The sequence below is a fragment of the Eucyclogobius newberryi genome, unplaced genomic scaffold (assembly GCF_026437365.1).
Source record: "Eucyclogobius newberryi isolate DKJ021-1_F unplaced genomic scaffold, fEucNew1.0.hap1 SCAF_7, whole genome shotgun sequence".
NCBI classification, from domain to species: Eukaryota; Metazoa; Chordata; class Actinopteri; order Gobiiformes; family Gobiidae; genus Eucyclogobius; species Eucyclogobius newberryi.
This window is the reverse complement of record NW_027316389.1, coordinates 9,085,048-9,108,377: the sequence shown is the minus strand read 5'-3', so window position 1 is coordinate 9,108,377 and position 23,330 is coordinate 9,085,048.

Here is a 23,330-nt window from a genome sequence, read left to right as displayed (position 1 = left end):
ATTAAAATTGAACATGTAAATACTTCTGCTGGACACAATAGTCCATTGTGCCGGTGTCCAAGCGCAGCAGTAGAGGAGGAGCCTGGGGAGAGGGTTAGAACACTCGCTGGTTAGGTTGTCGGTCGGCACTAAGCCTATTGTAAAGACCAGGAAGAACCTGGCGCACCGCCCCACTGACCAACAGCCAGTTTTAATACTAAAAAAAAACTTTGGTCGAGTTTTGTCTGGGACAATTAGTTTAGTGAAAACTAAATCTAGGGAGGGGACGAGACTGGGTCCGTTGTTAAAGACACAAAGCGCCACACAGAGAGTCGTCGTAAAAGATACAAACGCTCAGCACAGACGTGTGCAGAGGCAGATAGCGCGCTGATATGGGAAAGAATCAGTATAAAAGTGATGTGTCCATCCCGGAGACACCTGTCATGCTGCAATGTCAAATAAATATGGGAAAGAGTGTCTGGAATGTTATGTGTGTGGTCTGTAATTTCTTTGTGATTTTGATGCATTTTTTCCTGTTGTGTGAAGCACTTTGAATTGCTTTGTGTATGAAATGTGCTCTACAAATAAACGTGCCTTGCCTTGCCTTAAGATTCAGCAATAGACTAAAGAACTAACCAAAACTAGGCATGGTCCTCACTGGTAAGAGATAGTACCTCAAATATAGAGCTATAAGGACAGTTGAAATGGAAAAAAAAGTGTATAGTTTTTGTTAAAAGTATGAAAGCATTGAATGAAACAACAAGATCCGCACACATCACAAACAGGTGAAAAGGTGGTGGTGGGCGCAGGTCTTTTACCGTGACAGCTGGGCCCTCAGCACAGACCGTGAATGGCTGAGATGAGTGTGAAGTTGAAGAGTGAGGCTGGTAAATTGAAAGAATAACCGTAGGAGAGGTGCGAGTCACCCAGAGTGTTTTATATATATCACTGTACGGCAGGTGCCAGTTTGATAGAGCCATCCCAGTAAGAGACAAAGGAATGGTTTCTTATTCTTCAGATAAGTGCAGAGAGACCTTTGACTCTGGGTAATGAATGAGGTTATCATTCTGTCATTCAGGCTAGACTGGGTGAAAGGCCGGCTTCTAAAAATGGCTGCAAACTTAACTTCTATAATTCTATAATTCTATTTAATAGTTTAAATTATAGCAGGACAAATTTGAAAATACAATGGACTTGAACTACGCCTCGTAATCATTCCAATTTTGATAGAAAATGCTGGGTGAACGTTATTGCGATAACTGATCCAACTAAAATTAAGATTTGTATAAACAGATGCCATCAATGTGCACAACATGTGGCACAGGTGGAAGAGGCCTACGGTCAAAATGGAATTAACCCATTCATATTAGCAATAACTTTTTATTCCATTCCATTCAATTCACTTTATGTTGTAATACATTTCCCTACAGCCTCACAAATAAAAAAAAATCTAATTTTATAATCTATAATCCCTCTTATGGCAGGAAGGAAGGAGAATGTATATTTATGTATCAAACAATGGGACACATAAGAAAATGCAACGGTGCGTGATGATTGTTAATATGTGGGCATGCTCAAACTATAACAAAATTAGCAAGACTTGTTATTCACCATAAGCTGCAAACGAACGATGGAAATAGACTTTGAAAGGGAGGTGTAAAGTGGGCTGCGGGTGCAAACAGTGTTGAGGAAGCCAGACATGCCGGAGAACATTTGGTATGCAGCACACCCGAGGAGCCGCACGGCCAACGCAGAGTAGTGAATGCTCATTTCATGTGTGCCGCTGTACCCTCAAGCAGCAGGCGATGCCTCCAATCCTAACCAGGACGCACACTGTTTAGCATGGCTGGAAAGGAGGAGGGGAGTGCTGTCAGGTCAGTGCGGCTCTTCCTATCAGTGCATTTCTCTGTGTTTGTTCGCGGACCGTGTGTAAATACCACTGGAGCCGTGTTGACTTTAAAGATCGATGCTTGATCTCAGAGGAAGATGAAAAGGCCAGGCTCCTATACTGTAATGTAACACTGCAGCACTGCACCCACAGGTGGGATTTACACATGCAAAGGCTGAAGCACGTGCAAGCAAAATAATCAAGTGGAAGATTGCACTGTAGAGTTTTCATTTCTAAACTACATTTGATCAATTGCTACGACGGATGAGGGACATTTTTCACATGCATTGATTTGTTGTTCATGGAAATGTCATCTAGATAATTAAATTGTTTGAAGATTTTGTATGATTCAAAGATACTTTAGTCAGGAAAAAGAGTCAATACAGTAATACTTTTCTTCTGTCAAAGGATATAATGGCCTTTTGGTTCCTGAGAATTGTCAGGTGACTTTACACAGTGCTAATTACCAAGCTAGTATGTTTCTAACACTGAGATGGTTTAATTCCCAATTTAAGTCCTCAATTTATATCACAAACAAAACAAAAGCAGGTTTGATTTGTCACCAACATGTAGCCAACTTGAACAGCTAAGCCGGGGGGGCACCAACCTTTCTGCCTCTGTGAGCTAGAACAAAAGAACCACGAGCTACTCATGTTTCAAAGCATTTTATATCTTACTTTAGCTGGAACAAAACTGTGATTTCTATTGGCTGAACATTTAACATACAATACAAACAAATCTATTGGACATGGTTCAACATTCCAGTTATTTGTTTATAGGCAGAGGCACAACAGGCGGGTCTGTGGGGGTCTGGGTGTCCACCCCAGAACTGAAAATATAATAAATTATTTCTTGAATTCTTCTGAATTTTAGATATACTATTTTAGCAGGTCACTGATAATGACGATTATGATTCTATTTCATTTTTAGAAACCCCCCACCCCGTTACCTCCAGGCTCCTGAGTTTAGCTGGCCCCTGGTCCTTCAGATTCTCCCCTCTTTTCTCTCCTTCCCTGTGGACGGTGGACACTCGGGCTGCAAATGCTTTTTTTTATCATGACTGCTAAACTGGTAAATTTATAAAGTTTGTCTTTTGCAAGAACAAGTCTGACTTTTGATGTCTCCGCTGCACTTCCATTCATTCACTCTTTTGCATCTGAACATGAGGCAGATTAACATAGCTTGACATCAGTAGAACAGGTCTATGTGGCCCTGATCCACCTGCGCATTTGTTTTTTCCAAGTCTGACTCTAAACCTGACCAAACCCACTGTTCGCTGCCTGCGCCCCAAAGTAAAGACAAAACAGAATAAGGAGCGGTGACGCCTCAAAGAAGCGCTCGGAGAAGTCACTATGGGGGAGGAGGAGGGTAAAGTTTGTGCAGGTCGACACGGAGAGAAACACTCAAGTGCCGCGAGGGGAATAACTGTCAATCAGTGATCAATACAAAAATCACAGACTGCACCACTGTATTTGATCCTGACCCACAGCCATTTGTGAATAAAACGTTAGATTCTCACTTTTCATGAAAACTGATTTTAGCATCTGCATCTCATTCTGCTGCAGGTCTCAGCGCTGTAACCAAACTTGGCAGAGACAGCAGCGCAATCATTTGATTGATGGCTAATTGACAATTATGTTTTGTATAGGAAGAAGGCGGGGCCGACAGTGGATTTGATAGGCCAAATGCTTGTAATACGTTTAGAAAATGACAATGACATAACATGTTTTGGAAATCCCGTAACGGTGTGACAGTTGATGGCTTAGAACATAAAACTGTTTGTTACACAGACGATTGATATTTTTGACCAAACCAGAAATTATGCATTTCCTTTATAATATGTCAGCAGGAACTCAATAAACAATAAAGTATCCCCTTTACCTTTAAAAAAAGACCTATTCATTTGAATGACCAATGGACTCTCTTAAATATTTGGGTGTAGTTCTTCATAAATATTCGTCAAAAATTTTTGAGAAAATTAGTTTTTTTCCTGTTAAAAATGCATGACACAAACTTAACCTACAATCATAACTGGGCCAGCAAAATTAATTCTCACCATGTTTGTGAGTTCGCTGATTCGTTTGGAGTCTGCACCAGTGGCAAATCACATGGCATTTTTGGGTCAGTGGCTTCTGCTGATTCATTATAGGACCTGTGGGCGGGGCTGAACCCCAGAGCAGCATCGTGGTTTGGGTTTGGGCACTAATACAGTGCCATATAGTGCCACCTGTAACTCGGTCTGGAACTGGAACTAGTCGGGTGCTATTGTGAAAAGGCCCTTTCTTTGGAAACATTTAAAAACCAAAGGTTATGACTTAATTAGAAGATGTACTTTCAAATCTAAATCAGGGCAAGTAGGATGATATAATTTTAGATGATGTTTTATTGTATGTTTTGCTCTGTGGTCTTTCTTTTTGTTGGATGTGAGAGCCGGGACGTTCTAGAACATCTTTGTATGCACTGAGCCAGGTCCTCTCCTTCACCTGCTGTGACACTTATGCATTATGCAACTGTCAAGGACAAATAGAAATCCATTTTCATCTGACCAATGTTTTTCAAGCATAAATCAATTACTTGAACAAGCTTTGGAGGTGGTACTTGTGCATCATCACAGATGATACTGTAGCCTATTGAAATGTATATGTGAGAGTATGTAAAACATAGGGAGGTCAGCAGAGGGGCAAGTACAGTGGAGGGGAGAAAGTCACTGGTCTATTCATTTCTGTTGCCATTGAGTTCAGATAAGGCCAATAACTTTTTCACTTGAGCAATTCTGAAGCAGTTTATAAATGACAAAATGGTATTTGCATATAAAGTATAAGATAAGATTTACACCTTCATTTAGACTTTTGTGTACACTTGAGTATCACCTGAGATGCACTGACCCTGTTTTAAGCCCTGTATGAAATGAAAACAAATGTCATAAACTCTATTAGACTACAGTTGTTGTTGTTCTACTTGCTATTATTTACAAGAACAATAATTAAAATACAACATTTAATATATTTCTATTTTGCCACCAAAGTTGGATAATGACAAACATTTTATTTTTTTAAAGAATTATGACAGAATTGCGGTGAACAAACCAAATCGTGAGATTCTTAAAAATAGTCAAACCCCAAGTAAATCATACTTACATTATTATATAGACCCAACAAGGACTATGGCTATACTTCCTTACTTATCTTATTTTCATCTTAAAAACAACTAAATAAATGTATTGCCATTTATAGTTGGTCTAAAACCAGACTAAAAGTTGCCTTAAAAGTGTGGTCCTTTCCACCTTCCCACTCTGCACTTTATCCATGACAATCATTGGTGTGAAAACCCATAAATAGAGAGTGATTGAAAATATTATTGCGACCATATGAGAGAGTTGACGCTTAATCAGTATGAAAAAAATAGATATTATAAAAATCATTTGAATCATCATTTTCGAAGATGCCCAAAGGGTCTTTACGAAGTCGGACTACTGTTATGATCCTGGTGGCAAAAACCCAAAAGCAGTCCAAATCAAGGCAAATCAGAATTTATTAACAAAAGTTCAAAATCCAAAGGCAGGCACAAAGGCTCAAAATGCCCAAAAATCCAAAAAAAAACACAAAAAATCCAAAATTCCACAAAGGCAGGTAAACAAGAACAGGAACAGGGGCAGGAACAGGGGCAGGAACAGGGGCAGGAACAGGGGCAGGAACAGGGGCAGGAACAGGAACAGGGGCAGGGGCAGGGGCAGGGGCAGGGCAGGGGTTACAAGCAGGACAGCCATCAAGTGACAAACTGACACAGAACAAAGGGGAGACAGAACTTAAATACACACAGAGAAGCAGGTGATTGGTGGAAACAAACAAGTGGCAGGAGAAACTAATTAAGGTAACGAGAAGACTGACAGCAGGTGTGGTGGGAGGAGACTGGGAAATCCAGGAAGTAACAGACAGCAGGTGAGGGGCGGAGACACAGAAACAACAATGGGAGCACATGACAAACACAAGGGGCACATGGGAAATAGAGTCTGCAGCGTGGGTACTAACACCCATGGGCACAAACATCTTTATTTATTTTTTTAAAACACGTGTCCAAGAACATTTCCACACTTACTATTTGTAGACTCTGTAACTTGCGTATTGTTGTGCAACAGCATCAATTATTCATCCTGCAGTTTCTCGTCTCATGTCTGTGTGAAACATGCTCAGGACATATAAAGTCTGCACCAGATCAACCGGGAACAAGGAAATCCAGGAATATACCAGTAAATGGGTTCAGGGGGGAGTCGCTGAGGGGAGGGGAGGGGTTAATAGCTCAGAAAACTCAGAAAAAGCCTTTACTATATAAAACACAGTGGAGAGAGGAGCTGCCTGTCTCTAGCAGCACTTACCTCCGGGTCACACTGTGCTAATGGAAAAGATGGAGTGATGGACAGATGTGGAGAAGGAGAAGGGTTTAGGGTTAAGAGACGAAGAGACGAAGAGACGAAGAGACGAAGAGATGCCTCCCCAAATCTCTGAGAAGAATTACCTGTGTGAAAGCAGAGACAAGTTTGAGATGACATCACACAAATGAACTGATATCTAATTTAAGATGAGATAAGATATTCCTTTATTGTCCACACATGGGGAAATTTCACTGTTGCAACGCTGGTAGATACAGAGGAAAAGGACAGACTAGATAATTTGCAACGGCTGAAGCCATTGCTAGAGTGTCTGCGTCTCTCCCTCTCTCTCCCTGTCTCTGCCTCCCTCTCTCCCCCTCTCCCCCTCCCCCCCCCTCTCTCTCTCTCTCTCTTTCTCTCTCGCTCGACTGGCTCCGTCACAAAATTCTAAAGAATAAAGTCTAAAGAATTCCGCAGACACTCATAATGCCCAAATTTATTTAAATGGGGAAAAAGTACTAATACTTTTGAAAATTCAGCAAAAAGTACAAGTTGTTCAAATGTCAAAAGTAATAGCACACGTACTACTGTGATAGCGATCATAATGAGGTATAACATGTTGAAATCGGTTAAAGCGTTAAGTTTAAAAAACACTCTTAATAGAAGAACTCTTTAAACAAAACTCTTATAAACAAAACTCCTATAGACAAAACCTCTCATTTCTTAAAAAGGAATGGAGGGGGAAAATAAAGATAAAATAAAATAAAATAAAAACAGCTAGCGTAAGACAAGATAATACTAATAATAATGGTAAAATAAACACTCTATTTTCATCAGTCATCAGTTAGCTTAGCAATAAAGCTAAATCTACGGGATTGAAAGATAAAAACCTGACACTACCAGGACAAACATATAAACGTTTGATGGATCTGCTGCTTTAGTTAAGATGTGATTGAGGAAGGATCAAGACTTAACCTGTGATAGAAGTGTTTCTCTTTCTCACTTTCTGGACAGGCCATGGCTGATGTTCAGCTCAGACGCTCCAGATGTTCCCCTGACTGAGCTGCAGAGGCCGCACTGGCACTGAGTCATGACTGATGCAGGTGCCGGGCTTTAAATACTGACCGTTCGGATCAAGAGAGGACGCACAGGTTCAAATGAAACGGCGACTCTCTGATTGTCACAATAATAAATAAGAATGTACAAATGATCCTAATCCCTTCAAACTGTCATCAGTAAAAACAATATTTGATGTGATGTTTTGCTAGTATAATTCTCTTACATATAGTTCACAAACCTTTTCTGATTGATGATGAGTTATTTGTTACGTAATCCATTAAAGAAGACTTTTTTCTGTTAGCATAGATTTGCTGTCGGGGATAGGGGGTAGGTGAAAACAGATATTTTCTGAGCCCTCTATCTTTGAAGAACAAGACAGCATAACTCAAAAATGAAAGAATCAATCAAAACACAACTTTGAGGAAGCAAATGATGAGGGAAAACCACCGTGACCTGGTGAAAAGTTGACTTTGACCTTTAACCTTTGAACTGAGACTATCATCCCGGTGATGATTTAAAAGTGCACTCTGTGTGTCACTCTTTCCACACGACACTCACAATAAAGTGTCAGAACACGACAGGTTCACACAACGTGGCGTGTTCAAGACCCAGACCAACAAAACAGAACAGTACATCTTGAATAATCTGAATAATCTGATCATGAACGTCAAAAGCAGTGTAATAATGACAGGAGAGGGGAGAGAGAGTGCATTATGTGCACTTCACTGCTGACTATTTCCTCTTCCACACAGACTCCCCCTCCTCTTCCACACAGACTCCCCCTCCTCTTCCACACAGACTCCCCCTCCTCTTCCACACAGACTCCCCCTCCTCTTCCACACAGACTCCCCCTCCTCTTCCACACAGACTCCCCCTCCTCTTCCACACAGACTCCCCCTCCTCTTCCACAGACTCCCCCTCCTCTTCCACAGACTCCCCCTCCTCTTCCACACAGACTCCCCCTCCTCTTCCACACAGACTCCCCCTCCTCTTCCACACAGACTCCCCCTCCTCTTCCACACAGACTCCCCCTCCTCTTCCACACAGACTCCCCCTCCTCTTCCACAGACTCCCCCTCCTCTTCCACAGACTCCCCCTCCTCTTCCACACAGACTCCCCCTCCTCTTCCACAGACTCCCCCTCCTCTTCCACAGACTCCCCCTCCTCTTCCACAGACTCCCCCTCCTCTTCCACACAGACTCCCCCTCCTCTTCCACACAGACTCCCCCTCCTCTTCCACAGACTCCCCCTCCTCTTCCACAGACTCCCCCTCCTCTTCCACAGACTCCCCCTCCTCTTCCACACAGACTCCCCCTCCTCTTCCACACAGACTCCCCCTCCTCTTCCACACAGACTCCCCCTCCTCTTCCACACAGACTCCCCCTCCTCTTCCACAGACTCCCCCTCCTCTTCCACACAGACTCCCCCTCCTCTTCCACACAGACTCCCCCTCCTCTTCCACACAGACTCCCCCTCCTCTTCCACACAGACTCCCCCTCCTCTTCCACACAGACTCCCCCTCCTCTTCCACAGACTCCCCCTCCTCTTCCACAGACTCCCCCTCCTCTTCCACACAGACTCCCCCTCCTCTTCCACACAGACTCCCCCTCCTCTTCCACACAGACTCCCCCTCCTCTTCCACACAGACTCCCCCTCCTCTTCCACACAGACTCCCCCTCCTCTTCCACAGACTCCCCCTCCTCTTCCACAGACTCCCCCTCCTCTTCCACACAGACTCCCCCTCCTCTTCCACAGACTCCCCCTCCTCTTCCACAGACTCCCCCTCCTCTTCCACAGACTCCCCCTCCTCTTCCACACAGACTCCCCCTCCTCTTCCACACAGACTCCCCCTCCTCTTCCACACAGACTCCCCCTCCTCTTCCACAGACTCCCCCTCCTCTTCCACACAGACTCCCCCTCCTCTTCCACACAGACTCCCCCTCCTCTTCCACACAGACTCCCCCTCCTCTTCCACAGACTCCCCCTCCTCTTCCACAGACTCCCCCTCCTCTTCCACACAGACTCCCCCTCCTCTTCCACAGACTCCCCCTCCTCTTCCACACAGACTCCCCCTCCTCTTCCACACAGACTCCCCCTCCTCTTCCACACAGACTCCCCCTCCTCTTCCACACAGACTCCCCCTCCTCTTCCACAGACTCCCCCTCCTCTTCCACAGACTCCCCCTCCTCTTCCACACAGACTCCCCCTCCTCTTCCACACAGACTCCCCCTCCTCTTCCACACAGACTCCCCCTCCTCTTCCACACAGACTCCCCCTCCTCTTCCACAGACTCCCCCTCCTCTTCCACACAGACTCCCCCTCCTCTTCCACACAGACTCCCCCTCCTCTTCCACACAGACTCCCCCTCCTCTTCCACAGACTCCCCCTCCTCTTCCACAGACTCCCCCTCCTCTTCCACACAGACTCCCCCTCCTCTTCCACAGACTCCCCCTCCTCTTCCACACAGACTCCCCCTCCTCTTCCACACAGACTCCCCCTCCTCTTCCACACAGACTCCCCCTCCTCTTCCACACAGACTCCCCCTCCTCTTCCACAGACTCCCCCTCCTCTTCCACAGACTCCCCCTCCTCTTCCACACAGACTCCCCCTCCTCTTCCACACAGACTCCCCCTCCTCTTCCACACAGACTCCCCCTCCTCTTCCACACAGACTCCCCCTCCTCTTCCACACAGACTCCCCCTCCTCTTCCACACAGACTCCCCCTCCTCTTCCACACAGACTCCCCCTCCTCTTCCACAGACTCCCCCTCCTCTTCCACAGACTCCCCCTCCTCTTCCACACAGACTCCCCCTCCTCTTCCACACAGACTCCCCCTCCTCTTCCACACAGACTCCCCCTCCTCTTCCACACAGACTCCCCCTCCTCTTCCACAGACTCCCCCTCCTCTTCCACACAGACTCCCCCTCCTCTTCCACACAGACTCCCCCTCCTCTTCCACACAGACTCCCCCTCCTCTTCCACAGACTCCCCCTCCTCTTCCACAGACTCCCCCTCCTCTTCCACACAGACTCCCCCTCCTCTTCCACAGACTCCCCCTCCTCTTCCACACAGACTCCCCCTCCTCTTCCACACAGACTCCCCCTCCTCTTCCACACAGACTCCCCCTCCTCTTCCACACAGACTCCCCCTCCTCTTCCACAGACTCCCCCTCCTCTTCCACAGACTCCCCCTCCTCTTCCACACAGACTCCCCCTCCTCTTCCACACAGACTCCCCCTCCTCTTCCACACAGACTCCCCCTCCTCTTCCACACAGACTCCCCCTCCTCTTCCACACAGACTCCCCCTCCTCTTCCACAGACTCCCCCTCCTCTTCCACAGACTCCCCCTCCTCTTCCACACAGACTCCCCCTCCTCTTCCACAGACTCCCCCTCCTCTTCCACAGACTCCCCCTCCTCTTCCACAGACTCCCCCTCCTCTTCCACACAGACTCCCCCTCCTCTTCCACACAGACTCCCCCTCCTCTTCCACAGACTCCCCCTCCTCTTCCACAGACTCCCCCTCCTCTTCCACAGACTCCCCCTCCTCTTCCACACAGACTCCCCCTCCTCTTCCACACAGACTCCCCCTCCTCTTCCACACAGACTCCCCCTCCTCTTCCACAGACTCCCCCTCCTCTTCCACACAGACTCCCCCTCCTCTTCCACACAGACTCCCCCTCCTCTTCCACACAGACTCCCCCTCCTCTTCCACAGACTCCCCCTCCTCTTCCACAGACTCCCCCTCCTCTTCCACACAGACTCCCCCTCCTCTTCCACAGACTCCCCCTCCTCTTCCACACAGACTCCCCCTCCTCTTCCACACAGACTCCCCCTCCTCTTCCACACAGACTCCCCCTCCTCTTCCACACAGACTCCCCCTCCTCTTCCACACAGACTCCCCCTCCTCTTCCACAGACTCCCCCTCCTCTTCCACAGACTCCCCCTCCTCTTCCACACAGACTCCCCCTCCTCTTCCACAGACTCCCCCTCCTCTTCCACACAGACTCCCCCTCCTCTTCCACACAGACTCCCCCTCCTCTTCCACACAGACTCCCCCTCCTCTTCCACACAGACTCCCCCTCCTCTTCCACACAGACTCCCCCTCCTCTTCCACAGACTCCCCCTCCTCTTCCACAGACTCCCCCTCCTCTTCCACACAGACTCCCCCTCCTCTTCCACACAGACTCCCCCTCCTCTTCCACACAGACTCCCCCTCCTCTTCCACAGACTCCCCCTCCTCTTCCACACAGACTCCCCCTCCTCTTCCACACAGACTCCCCCTCCTCTTCCACACAGACTCCCCCTCCTCTTCCTCACAGACTCCCCCTCCTCTTCCACACAGACTCCCCCTCCTCTTCCACACAGACTCCCCCTCCTCTTCCACACAGACTCCCCCTCCTCTTCCACACAGACTCCCCCTCCTCTTCCACAGACTCCCCCTCCTCTTCCACACAGACTCCCCCTCCTCTTCCACACAGACTCCCCCTCCTCTTCCACAGACTCCCCCTCCTCTTCCACACAGACTCCCCCTCCTCTTCCACACAGACTCCCCCTCCTCTTCCACACAGACTCCCCCTCCTCTTCCACAGACTCCCCCTCCTCTTCCACAGACTCCCCCTCCTCTTCCACACAGACTCCCCCTCCTCTTCCACACAGACTCCCCCTCCTCTTCCACACAGACTCCCCCTCCTCTTCCACAGACTCCCCCTCCTCTTCCACACAGACTTCCCCTCCTCTTCCACACAGACTCCCCCTCCTCTTCCACACAGACTCCCCCTCCTCTTCCACACAGACTCCCCCTCCTCTTCCACACAGACTCCCCCTCCTCTTCCACACAGACTCCCCCTCCTCTTCCACACAGACTCCCCCTCCTCTTCCACACAGACTCCCCCTCCTCTTCCACAGACTCCCCCTCCTCTTCCACACAGACTCCTCGGCACCACCATCACCCGGGACCTCAAGTGGGAGCTCACCATCAGCTCCCTCATCAAGAAGGCCCAGCAGAGGATGTATTTCCTGCGGCAGCTGAGAAAAGCCAAGCTGCCAGCGGAGATGATGGTGCAGTTCTACACGGCCATCATTGAGTCCATCCTCACCTCCTCCATCACCTCCTCCATCACCTCCTCCATCACCTCCTCCATCACCTCCTCCATCACCTCCTCCATCACCTCCTCCATCACCGTGAAGTACGCTGGGACAGACAGACAGAAAGTGATGGGCTGCAGCCTCCCATCTCTCCAGGACTTGTGCTAGTTTTGCAATATTGTTCTGACCATACTGTATTTTGTGTATATTTAGTATAATTTTATTTTATTTTAGTAACATTATTTTTCATGCCTTATTTTATTTTACTGGCCCCAGAGGGGAGGAGCCTATTGTACACATTTTTCAGTTGACTAAAAGTCATCGTTCAACAGCTACTCTCACATGTTGTTGTGAGTCAGCACATAAGTCTTTTTTCACACAGAATCACGCCTGGTCCAGGGCGTCTGTACCTTTTGTGGGTGATGGAGCTCTGAGGAGATGGAGCAGGATGGCTGACAGCTGTGGACAGGCGCACACACTCACACCTGTCCTCTCACATTACAAACACCATTATTTTCACCACATCAACATCCGGCGCTCTGAACGCCTCTAACCGGCCACAAGACCAAAGACACACTGCTCCTGTCAATTTGAAACCAACACGTGTGCTTAGTAAAACTCTGTACGGCAGAATATAGAGCCGCACATCTGGTCACACTGGAGGCAAACCATGACAACGCTTTTTCAGATACAGAGAAATGAGGATATGGAGTGAGTGAAGTCTTTATTTTGCAGAGATCCTAAAGGTCATTTTTGGGTTTATTTGGACAGAAATCAATATGATGTCTGCTCTCCTTTAACTCATCTCCTCCACAGACGTTTCCTTTATGAAACCACAAACTGTTTTTCTCTTGGGAGGCCACACTCTGCAGCTTTATCTGGCACAAAAATACTGATATATACGTACACACACATGCATAAATCGTATTATATTTTGCATATCCTTTGTATTAAGCAAGAGCAAATGTGTCATATGACGATGTGAAGATGACAACAACTGTATGACAATGTAATTATGTATTAGGGTCATTACAGGTATTTTAGAAGGGGTCAAGGCCGTATAGAGAGCAAAGAGATGAGCTGTTTTCTGAATGTTGTGGCGTTGCTGTTGTTGTGGTGGTGTGTGCTTGTTGTTTTCAGTGGGGAGGTTTCTGGTAAAGGTCAAAGCTGACAGTCTTTTAGTGATGCTGCCAATGTGGTGCACAAAAACGTCTGTATCGAGAGGAGGGGGAGGAGGCCGGGCCAGAGAGCCATGCTGCTGGACAATGAGTGAAAGTGAGAAAGAGAAGAATAGAATGTAAAAGTTGCACTCGCACGTTTGGTAAAGCTAAAGTAGAAGCTAACAATGTTCAATGCAAGATGAAGATCCACAGACGAAGCAAGTTAATCATGTTCTAGAAGTGTTTTTGTGAGTGGTGGACCTGGTTTCAGATGTGTCCTGACTGGTCATGCATTTAGGTTGTGTCTCTTAAAGAACAGACTGACTCCAAAGTGAACAGCCCTGTGATGATGATACACATAAACAGTGGACGATACCATGACATCAAACAACTGCTCTTCTTGTTTCAGTGACTTGTGGCTGTTTGACCACTGACACTCAGAGAAAAAGAGCACAAAAGCCTGTTAAAGCTCAATCCTGAACCGCAGTAAAGAGCGCAGGGATGCTACTCTCAGAGGGCTTTATCCAAAATATCTCTCTTTTGATCCATTAACTCCTTTTCACAGCAGCGGCTCCCAAAGGTGCGCCTCCTGTATGTGCAGTCTAAATATAATTCATGAGGATACAGGTTTAAAGCGCTCCTGCAGCAGAGGTCCTCCATGGAGAGCTCAGGGGAGGAGTTTCACGGGGTAACTCTTAAATGACCGAGCAGCACACGGATCAAATAACGTTATAGCGTCGTGTGGTCTTTCATTATGTGTTCATTATGTGTGATTATTGTTTTAAATGTGCTGTATAAATGACATTCATCGGACACATTCACTGGACACTGCATTCTGCCAATTTTGGTGATTTTTTTTTTGGCCTGACGAAGGCCAAGTTGCCGAAACATTGCCTCTTTACTAATAAACTTTTATTTGCAAGTCAGACAGTGTGCAGGATTTCTTTCCCTATTATGCTAATTTTGGTGATTGAAATTTTGTGAGCAGATGTGTTACTGTTTTGAACATCAAATGTGCCATATGCAACTTTTCTGATGTTATAATGTTATGGCTTTGTCTGGAATGTTCCACAGTATGAGAGAACATGGTGAATAGGTGGACATAATGCTAACGCTAACACCTTCAGCTACATGACGTATGCTAACGCTAACACCTTCAGCTACATGACGTATGCTAACGCTAACACCTTCAGCTACATGACGTATGCTAACGCTAACACCTTCAGCTACATGACGTATGCTAACGCTAACACCTTCAGCTACATGAGGCACAGACAGAACTGTGGTAAGTGTCTGGTATGTTAGCGTAACTATGAACAGTTATTCAGATAACTATAGCATAAAGAACATGCTAACAAGTTTAGCAAAGCATCACTTTTACCCCAAATCACTAAATCCATTGAATTCTTCTTCCTCTGTGTCACTTCTAAACAACTCCACAAACTCCAGAGGAACTTCTGATTCTTCTTCTGCGTTGTTTAGAGCTTAGAGCGCCCTGTGGTTGCCAGTGTGAAAATAACGAATAGTCGCACCCCGGCCAAAACTATGAAAAAAGGTGCAACTTATAGTCCGGAAAATAGCGCAGTTGAATTTGCCTGTGTAACGTGCCACAGTTTATTCGTTCCATAACTCACGTTTGTCTCTCTCGGCTGAAATATTCTGTCAAAACATTATAACTGGAAATATGTGCTTATGGATTCTGATGACATTCTCAGGAAAGGTCAGCAATGCCATTACCAGCATTGTCTCTGCTGAAAGGGGTCAGCGAAATAAAACACGATTTTGAATGTGAATAATAAAATCCCAAACCCGAAACAAAATATTCCCTGGGAGTAATCCGTACATTTTAGTTATAAACCTTTCAACGGACAGACATGTTTTATGATTTTTGCTGCTGAAACATTGAAATTCTTGCACCTGAACAGCTTCTGAGGCTGTATCATCCCACAATGCACTACAGTAAACAGGCTGTAGTGCCGCAGTGGAACAAGAATACGCTGGACAAAAATAAACCACACTTTTGTCATGACTATTTTATAAACCTCACCTAAATAAACAATGACAACTAACTATTAGTTCACAAACAGACCATTTTACACTGGTCAGCAACAGAGTGCATGACTTAGGCTGTCTATGGCACGTTTTCTAGTAGCGCTCCCAAATGTGGCAGCGTTTAACTCGTGCTCATTTGTCTCGCCTGGATCAGCAGAGGAACAAGTGAACCACAAACGGATCCCAGCGGAAAGGCAAGAGCAAGCAGAAAACATGGATGAAGCGGATAAATCAGGATGAACAGGTGGAAAACAGATGTATTCTAAGATTGAGGACATGTAGCAAGAATAATGAGATGTACAAAACTGCTTTTCAACGGGGAGAGTTCATATTTGTCATTATTTGGTCCAAAACTGATATAATTTTAGTCCTAATGTGGACTGTTTTAGTCCATTTGCACCTCACGATTTATAGCAAAGGATCCAGGGCAGATTTTGGAGCATGTGATGAGTATGTTTCAGTCTGTTCTCTCAGTCACACCCGCTCCAAAAATGTAACTACAGATTTACAAATGATACTGGTCTGGACACAATTGAGTTAGAACTAATTCATCCGATGGAAAATATTGCTATCCTGGTTTTTTTACTTTAATGACCCAAAAAAGTGCGTAGCAAGAGACAAGAATCTTTTTATAGAACTAACTTTCATGCATTTGCAAAGTCAGGGATTATTGTAAAACAGTAATATCATGAGTTACACTGTAAACATTTGTATTTATATTACAGGGAGAACCAGGCAGACTAGCATCTATTGAACAGGCAGCTAATGTGAATCCTAATGAAATAATAAACAGTTAATAGTTAATAGTAAGTACAAGTTACTATTTACTGGACAGAAATGTGTGAAACCCAAAAAACGGTGTCGTAAAAGAGTAAGAAAAGATAAACAGGCAACATCAACTTTGAGTGACAGATGCTCAACAGCTGTGAATCCAAAAAGAAATGTCACTATTACTGTACGTGTTGAATCTGTGGCTGTTTAGTTGAAACGACATGACACAGTTTAATTAAGATAAGATAAGACAATCCTTTATCGTCCACACATAGGGAAATTTCATTGTTGCAACGCAGGTAGATACAGAGGAAAAGGACAGATAATGTATAGGAAGTTTAAAACACTCTTAATAGAAGAACTCTTATGAACAAAACTCTTATAAACAAAAACTCCTATAGACAAAACCTCTCATCTCTTCATAAGGAATAGATAAGATAAGATAAGATAAGATATTCCTTTATTGTCCCACATGGGGAAATTTCATTGGTGCAACGCAGGTAGATACAGAGGTAGATACAGAAGAACAGATCACTTATAGGAAGTCTGAAAAACACTTTCAGTAGAAGATCTCCTATAAATAAATAAAAACTCCCATAGACAAATAAATAAATAAATAAATAAATACCATTGCATGTGATCCCGACAGTAATTGCACATGAATATAGGGGGAAAATAAAGATAAAGATATAAAAAAAAAAAAAAAAGTATATTAAAAAAAAAAACATCTAGTGTAAGACAAAATACTACTAATAATAATGGTAAAATAATTAGCACAAAGATTTCATGCATTTTGTAAGTTAAGCTATTTGGAGTCATTTTCGTGCACAACCGAGTGAAGCGAAGCACTTTGCCTTTGTGTCAGACAGAAAGAAGTGTGATCAGATCAGGCCATGAGGCGATTATAACCTGATGCACGATGTTTTGACGGTGCATGTTGAACTCTCGGAGCCTCCAGTCCTTTCAGACTCTCACCGACACAAACCCCCGATAATGAGGAACACATAAGTATTCACTGAGTTTGGTAACATCGGATCAATAGCCCTCATACTTCTATCTCATTACAAACCTGATGCCAAATCCTTTCATAGGGTTTTATGTTTAAATAGTAATACACTGACCGACATGAATATTCTGCGGCATATTGTCGACGGCTTCGGTGCAAGCTACAGAATATTTCACAAAAAAGGTAAAATGATGAACACAAAGAGCCTGTTTACCCCTCCACGCCGCAGTCTTCTAATCCTCCGCCCACCGCCAGCGCTCTCCAAACATCCAGCAGAATAAGCCACCTCCTGAGAACAGCATTACACACTGGATTATTCAGGTGACACACAACTTAACAACCAAAATGTGTACTAAAAGAGCATAATTACACAAGATGCGGTCGTTTGCTGTGTGTCGTTACCACTTGTGGTGGTGAGTTGGAGTGGAACACAATGGCACCAAATATGTCAAGGCCTAAACCAGAGACAAGCGCCGCTCAGGCCCGACACAATCAGACAATCACCATGACAACAACATCGTTTAGCTACTATTCACAATGAAACAGTCACATCTTTATTTTATGTAATTCCTGTGACCAGTTTTCTGATTTTAAAGTAATGAGACTTAATTGTGCTTCTAAAATGTCACGATTATTGTGTTTTAATTCTATGATTATAATTTATTAACCAAATAATGTTGAACTTAAACTTGAAGCATTTACGTGATGAGAGTATTGAGATTTTACACAATAAATATTATTTTTTCCGTTTGACAGTTTTGATGTGTCTAATGTTACTTCAGATAGAGGTCATTCTACAAGGGCCACAATCTGTATAAATGACACAATAGTTATGATTTGACTCATAACTAAACCTGATAAACCTTTATATTGTTGCATTTTCAATGGAACGTCACTCGTTGATGGGAGGGATTTTGTTTTATTTTATTTATTTATATTTTCTTATTATTTTCTCACAAACTGTATCCATATAACTCTGCCCAGTGTAAAACGATGGTCAATATTCACCACACTGACTATTGCTCCAAACTGTCATTTGCACTTTAAGATTTTTCCTACAAAGTCTCTGTGAATCTTCCTCTGAGCGTGTCCTATATTATTATTATTATTATTATTATTAAACTTATTTAAAAATCCAGCAGTTTTGTTTTTTGTTGCGTGAAATGGCAAGAACAAACCCACTTTCACCTTCTGTCATTTTAGATCTATACTTGACAGTTACCATGACTACCAGTCATATATATATATATATATATATATATATATATATGTGTGTGTGCGACACCTAAACTACATGTGTGACCTCATACAAGAACACACACACAGAGGGCACACAGGATCCATGCTGATGTCATTAGTAAAGAGCGGCCGGACTATTAAACTCCTTCAGATGGAAACAGATATTGTCACGCCAAAGACTTCACTCACTGGACACGAGAGTGACAAGAGCCGCTCTGAAGCCAAACACTGTCCCAACACCAGACAAATACTGGATCAATGCATCTGAAAACGGGGGCCCCTGGACGAACAACTATTTTACATCATTTGTCAACAGAATTAGAAAAAGCGTGAGAGTTTCCATGGTTATTACGTGTGTCGGGAGGTCGAGATGAGGCCGTGAAGAGTGCAATACGGCCCATTTCTGTTGTTTTTTGTTCCGTTTTATATGTTCAATAAAGACAATGAGCCAAAAGTCCTGCTCCGTGGCCCTGGACCGAACAGGGGCTCTTGAGAAGACTTTGAGTGTCCTTGTCTCATTGATGAAATTGACTGTTGTGAGTCTGAGTGATGCTGCAGTGTGAGACGGACAGCTCTGCTTTGACTGAAGCTTGTTGTTCGGGCCCCTCCGCTCGGGCCCCTCCGCTCCTCCCGCGACTCTCTGGCTCAGCAGCGGTTATTAGGTGGCGATCAATCAAGCCCTCTCCTCCGCTGATCCCCTCCGCACACAGACACGCGTCGTCCTCCGGCAGCGGGGGCCAGTGAGTCGGGGTCCGGTGCTCAGTGTTTGCCGTGGCATTGATCTGTGACTCACCTCCGCCGTGCTGAGGTCAAGCCGCGCGTACAGCCGTGTTTGCTGAGGCCCTTGAGTTCGACCGAGTGACTGGTCAAATTAAACCTAGGCCACTGCGGGGCCCCGGGGACCGGCCTCTCGCTGCAGGGGAGGCAGCGAGAGGTCATTGTATGGGCGGTTTACAGAGGGATTGTAAAAACCTTCAGAATGTGTTTGTTTGAAGATGTACAGAACTACACTGTGTGTGGTCCTGTGTGGTCCTGTGTGGTCCTGCATGGTCCTGCATGGTCCTGTATGGTCCTGCATAGTCCTGTGTGGTCCTGCATGGTCCTGTGTGGTCCTGCGTGGTCCTGTGTGGTCCTGCATGGTCCTGTGTGGTCCTGCATGGTCCTGTGTGGTCCTGCGTGGTCCTGTGTGGTCCTGCATGGTCCTGTGTGGTCCTGCATGGTCCTGTGTGGTCCTGCGTGGTCCTGTGTGGTCCTGCATGGTCCTGTGTGGTCCTGCGTGGTCCTGTATGGTCCTGCATGGTCCTGCATTGTCCTGTGTGGTCCTGTGTGGTCCTGTGTGGTCCTGTGTAGTCCTGCATGGCCCTGCGTGGTCCTATGTGGTCCTGTATGGTCCTGTGTGGTCCTGCATGGTCCTGTATGGTCCTGTATGGTCCTGTGTGGTCCTGCATGGTCCTGTATGGTCCTGTATGGTCCTGCATGGTCTTGTATGGTCTTGTATGGTCCTGTGTGGTCCTGTATGGTCCTGCATGGTCCTGTGTGGTCTTGTATGGTCTTGTATGGTCCTGTGTGGTCCTGTATGGTCCTCTGTGGCCCTGCATGGTCTTTTATGGTCCTGTATGGTCTTGTATGGTCATGTGTGGTCCTGTGCGGTCCCACATGGTCCTGTATGGTCCTATGTGTCCCTGTGCGGTCCTGTATGGTCTTGTATGGTCCTGCATGGTCCTCCTTGGTCCTGCATGGTCCTGCATGGTCCTGCATGGTCATGTATGGTTCTGTGTGGTCCTGTGTGGTCCTGCGTGTTCCTGCGTGGCCCTGCGTGGTCCTGCATGGTCTTGTATGGTCCTGTACGGTCCTGAGTGGTCCTGTGTGGTCCTGTGTGGTCCTGCGTGTTCCTGCGTGGCCCTGCGTGGTCCTGCGTGGTCCTGCGTGGTCCTGCATGGTCTTGTATGGTCCTGTACGGTCCTGAGTGGCCCTGTGTGGTCCTGTGTGGTCCTGTGTGGGCCTGTACTTTCCTGTGTGGTCCTGTGTGGTCCTGTATGGTCTTGTATGGTCCTGTACGGTCCTGAGTGGTCCTGTGTGGTCCTGTGTGGCCCTGTGTGGTCCTGTCAAATCAAATCAATTTATTTTTGTAAGGCCCAAAATCACAACAACAGTTGCCTCTGAGGGCCACAGGGAGAAATGAATCAACAATGTCTGTGGTGGCGATGAAGTCAGACAATGTCTGTGGTGGCGAGGGACGATGTCCCAGGGTCCTCTGTCCTTAGACTCTCCTTCTCGGCCAGGAAAAACTACAAAAAAAAACCTCTTTGGGAAAAAACCGTAGAAACCTGGAGGAGTTCCAGTGAAGGAGAGATCCGACTCTCACAGACGGACAGACGGACACAAGGAGACTGGAGCTGGACCCACTCTTCAGGCAGAAGAGGGACCGACTGAGGCGAACTGGACCCACTCTTCAGGCAGATGAGGGACCGTCTGAGTCGAGCTGGACCCACTCTTCAGGCAGAAGAGGGACCGTCTGAGTCGAGCTGGACCCACTCTTCAGGCAGAAGAGGGACCGTCGGAGGCGAACTGGAGCCACTATTCAGGCAGATGAGGGACCGTCCACACAGGGCAGGGACCACTTCACCAGGGGAGGGGCATCTGGGTCCACATGCCCTCAGGAGTGAGAGAAAGAAAAGAAGGCGGTGAACAGTTTGCAAGTGGAATCAAAAAATAAATATTGTTTGATAGCATAAGTAGTCAGAAGAAGAGGATAGTGCTCAAGCTGTCATACTTCCCCCAGCATAGTTACTCCTAGGGCAGCGTAGCTGAAGCTGTGGGTTTATCTTTCTGTTCCTAACTACTCTGACCATAAGCGATTTCGAAGAGGAGCGTTTTAAGCCTGGACTTAAATGAAGAGACTGTGTCAGCATATTTAACATGGGTCGGGAGCTGATTCCATAACACAGGAGCTTGGTAGCTAAACGCTCTACCTCCTACAGTACTTTTAGAGACTCTTGGCACCACCAGAAGGCCAGCATTCTGAGAGCGAAGAGCTCTGTTTGGATGATATGGTTCTATAGCATCTTTGAGGTAGGATGGGGCCATGTCATTTATGGCTTTGTAGGTCAAGAGTAGAATTTTAAATTTGATTCTAAACTCGACGGGGAGCCAGTGAAGAGACTTCAGCACTCGCGTAATGTGCTCTCTTCTTTTTGTTCCTGTTAGTAATCTTGCTGCTGCATTTTGAACCAGTTGAAAGCTTTTTATGGAGCTTTTAGGACACGCTGCAAGCAGGGAGTTACAGTAGTCTAATCTAGTCGTTACAAATGCATGGATAAGTTTTTCAGCATCACTTTTAGGCAGGATTCTTCTGATTTTGGCGATGTTGCGCAAATGGAAATAGGCTGTTTTACAAGCTTGATTTATATGAGCTTTAAATGAGAGCTCCTGGTCAAATAAGACTCCAAGGTTTCTTACAGTAGAACTGGAGGCTACACTGACATTGTCCAGTGTGACTATCTGCTCAGATAGAGCGTCTCGTAGATGCTTAGGGCCAAGCACAATGACCTCGGTTTTTTCAGGGTTTAGAAGCAGGTAGTTTAGTGTCATCCAGGTTTTTATCTCCTTCACACAAGCACTAAGTCTGTCTACTTGATCGCTCTGATCAGGTTTCATTGATAAATACAGCTGAGTGTCATCTGCATAGCAGTGGAAGTTAATGCCATGCTTTCTAATAATGTTGCCTAATGGTAGCATATAAAGAGTAAACAGAATTGGACCGAGTACCGAACCCTGTGGCACACCGTAAATTACTTTAGAGCTTGGTGAGGAGCTCTGGTTTACATTAACAAATTGGAACCTATCAGATAGATAGGATTTAAACCAGCTGAGGGCTGTTCCTCCAACACCTACATCACATTCTAACCTCTGCAGTAGAATGTTGTGGTCGATGGTGTCAAACGCTGCGCTGAGGTCCAACAGAACCAGGATTGAGACCAGTCCATCGTCAGCGGCTAATAACAAATCATTTGTGACTTTAACTAGTGCAGTTTCAGTGCTGTGGTGGGCTCTGAACCCTGACTGGAAAACTTCAAATAAGTTATTGTCCTGCAGGTGGCGACAAAGCTGTTTTACTACAACTTTTTCAAGGATTTTAGAGACGAAGGGAAGATTTGAAATAGGTCTGTAGTTTACCAATAGGTCGGGATCTAGATTAGGCTTTTTCAGAAGAGGTTTAATGACTGCATGTTTGAAGGACTGTGGAACATAGCCACTTTGGAGTGAAGTATTTATTATATTAAGAATAGGGTCTATAATTAGGGGAAGAATGTCTTTGAGGAGTCTGCTTGGAATGGGGTCTAGGACACAAGTTGAGCTTTTAGAGGACATAATGGCTGAAGTTATCTCTGCTTGATCAGCAGCTGTGAACCTTTCTAGGTTTACAGGTGGATTTATATGGGACGTTAGATTTACAGCTTGGGCTAGTTCAGGGCTAATAGCCGGGGTAATTTCATCTAATTTATCTCTGATTGTTTTTATTTTACGGTACGGTACGGTCCTGAGTGGTCCTGTGTGGTCCTTTGTGGTCCTGTATGGTCCTGTATGATCCTGTGTGGTCCTGTGTGGGCCTGTACTTTCCTGTGTGGTCCTGTATGGTCCTGTACGGTCCTGTGTAGCCCTGTGTGGTCTTGTATGGTCCTGTGCGGTCCTGTGTGATCCTGTGTGGTCCTGTATGGTCCTGT